At 34.8% G+C, this 3,143-nt stretch overlaps 1 non-coding gene across 1 annotated transcript; it reads left to right on the top strand.

The window, feature by feature from the left end:
• Positions 1-1,405: 1,405 nt before the first annotated feature.
• LOC147505723 (U5 spliceosomal RNA) lies at positions 1,406-1,521 on the top strand. The gene has a single exon (XR_015194113.1). It is a non-coding gene; the product is annotated as a U5 spliceosomal RNA (small nuclear RNA).
• The last annotated feature ends 1,622 nt before the right edge of the window (positions 1,522-3,143 follow it).

Here is a 3,143-nt window from a genome sequence, read left to right as displayed (position 1 = left end):
ATGCACGAACCTCTAACATGATCACTTACCTGGTTTAAGAGGCATTAAAAAAAAAGAGCAAATTATAGATAAATGCCTTAAGCCCGCACAGTTAGTTCAGTCAGAAACCATGATTTGAGTAAAATAGCCCAAACACATCTAATATGTATAACGTGTTAGGATGACGAACCTTTATGCCGTTATAATTTCTATGCTCAGAAACATAAATAACTTCTAACCCTCCGTGCAATCTTGCAGCTAGCATGTCTGAAGGCCTGTAGGATTTCACCCATTGTCGGTCGATTCTTTCCCTCATAAGCAAGACATTTCTCTGCTATTTCTCCAAATTTTTTCAACGAATCAAGTGAGTACCCTTCAAGATGTTGATCCACAATAGTTTCTAGTTCTCCTTGTCGTTGCCATCGGACTACCCATTATGCAAGGTTTATCTGATGTTTCGGTAGGCTTGGATTGATAGCAGGTCGAGCACACATAACTTCAAACAACACCACACCAAATGAATATACATCAAACTTCTTGGTCAATTGTTGCCTAGGTAAGTATTCTGGATCAAGATATCCGAAGGTTCCCTTTATTGCAGCACTCACATGAGTATGATCAAGTGCAGGACCATCCTTTGACAACCCGAGATCTGCCATCTTTGCAACACAACTCTCATCTAATAGAATATTTGTCATCTTAACATCATATCCCTGTGAATTATACCCTGCCTCTCTACCCCTGTATGAAGGTAATAGAGACCCCGAGCAACAGTTATACATGCATCTAATCTTTGCCTCCACGACAAAGGAGGAAGATCACTACCAAACAGGAAAATATTTTAGTTACTCATTATTTTATAATAATAAGGACATCATTCTTATACCTTCACAGATAAAATCTAGGATGCTATGCAAATAAACACAATTACACAAATAGTTAGTGAAGATGATGACATTTAAAAAACAAAATCAACAGTATCTTTTGTAGGGAACTCCGAGGATTTAATTTCAGTTAAATCTCAAGTAATTAAACTCTTGTGTGCGAATTTGTTTTATCAAACTCTAACCAAACAATCAGCCACTCTACCTCAATAACCCAACCATGTGTAGGAAAATTTGATGCAACTTTCAAGTCCAGTGCACTCTAGACTTAGATATTTCATTGGGGGGCAGTGTTTTGTGAGTAGTCCATCAACACCTAAACCTGTTGGGCTCCCACGATGACCCAAGCTTATTATGAGAACTTCATTTCAGGGTCTAAGACCAGGGTTGGGTCAGGTTATAGATTTCAACTCAACCTCACTGCTGTAAAATTAGGTACACGTTAAAGGTTTTAGTCTCATATAAAGCAACTAAAACTATGAAAAGTTTGAGCCAAGAACCACTTATGTAAAGTTGCAGCCAAGAAAGGTCTAAACACTGGTAGTTACCCGATTAGCATAGAGCGAACTATTCTTTCACCTTTTACTAAAGAATACCATGTACTCGTCGTATAAAGCAGAATACTCCTATTTTTTAAGGGATTTCCTTTCGGAATCCCACCAACTCAACCTAAAATGTTGCTAATGGAGAAGTGTTTATATGCAACTTTCAGTGCTTTGATGCTGCTAGTGTGTGAGATCAATGGAATTATTTTTGCAATTGTTTTATGAAAACTCATAAACTGCAGATAATGTGATAAACATGTGTGGGTACACAAACATTGTTTTAAAACTATTTTTTAAGAAAATTTGAGTTTGTGGTTTATCGTTTAAGAGAAATAGAATATATGGTATAACTTGTTACAGATTACCAAAATCTCAAATTTTTTGGTCTATTAGTTCATTAAGCTATAACCAACATAACTAACTATTTAGTAGGTTTAGTAGCATTTCTCAAAAGAATTAAACAGTTGATGATACCAAATTTGAAATGGAGACTATCTATAACTATGTATTTTTTTTTTTTACAAATGTAGGATCTTCAGAAACTTACATTGAGTATTTGATTGCTTTTTAACAAAGATCTTGAGGGCGGAAGTCATTGACTGCAACTTCTTTGTTCTCATTCTTCTTATCTTTGTTAAAGCAATGAGTTAAGGAAATAAAGATTATATGTGCTTACAAATAAATACTTCACTGCAATATATATTAGCTGTGTGAAATCAACTTACAGGACTGATACCTCAAAGTTAAGAGTTACGAAATTCCCTTAATTTGAACAACCAAGAGAACTGTAAAGAAAAAAAAGAATGAAAGTGGATACAGTCCTCAATGAAGCGACGGATCTTGGCAAGGCAATGAGGAGCAAGCTCCTTGATATCCTAATAATGACGAAACTCATTAATTTCATACTGCGTCAAACTGCTGTATCAGTAAAAATAACATTTTCCAGATGGTCTTCCCAGCTGATTTGATTAATTTCACTTTCTTGGGATACTTCCAGCTAAGAGATAAAGAAGAAACTTTGTTAAGAAGACCAAACTCAACAACCATTCTCAGGTATAAAATGGTTTAAAATGCAAAATATAGAGCTGTATTAAGAAAAACACCTCAATAGCCCAAACTTTTTTAATGGTCAGTCATAACTATCTCTGGTTCTTCTAATGGCCTTCTTTTGCGAAAGCGGCTTCTTGCTTTGCAACCTTTTTTGCTCACCAATTGCATAAAACTCATAAGCTACAAAACATAGGAACCTCCAAACGTCTTTTGGGGAGCTTGGTCCAGTTTTAAGCCATATCAAGGTAGTCTCAAGTATTCATCTCAGTAATGATATCATTTCTTTGTGTGTAGAAGACCTTGTGACCATCAATATAAGCTTGTGTGCTAACAAATAGGAGATAACTATATAAGTATGCAACTGTCAAGAGAACTTTTTATCTAACAAAAGAAAGTGAAACTACACTTCTAATTCTAGTATATAATTAACAACCGCCATGAGAAATAACCGTTTCTTTAATCTGGATAAAAGATATTAATCATGCTTACAACGCATAATGCATAACTCAAATACATCTTCCATTTGACCTCTACTTATATATGAATCATTCTACGATTTGTTATTGTAATCGGGATTCACACAAATGAATAAGTATATACTTTCAAGAAAGCTAAAAAGGAAATACTATATTTAACTTAGAATGAGATTTAGTAAGAATAAAGTCTAAGGGGAATCACAACATAA

This window comes from Coptis chinensis, chromosome 4 (genome assembly GCF_015680905.1).
Source record: "Coptis chinensis isolate HL-2020 chromosome 4, ASM1568090v1, whole genome shotgun sequence".
Lineage (NCBI taxonomy): Eukaryota > Viridiplantae > Streptophyta > Magnoliopsida > Ranunculales > Ranunculaceae > Coptis > Coptis chinensis.
The sequence above is the reverse complement of the archived record's forward strand: the minus strand, read 5'-3'. Positions and strand labels throughout refer to the sequence as shown.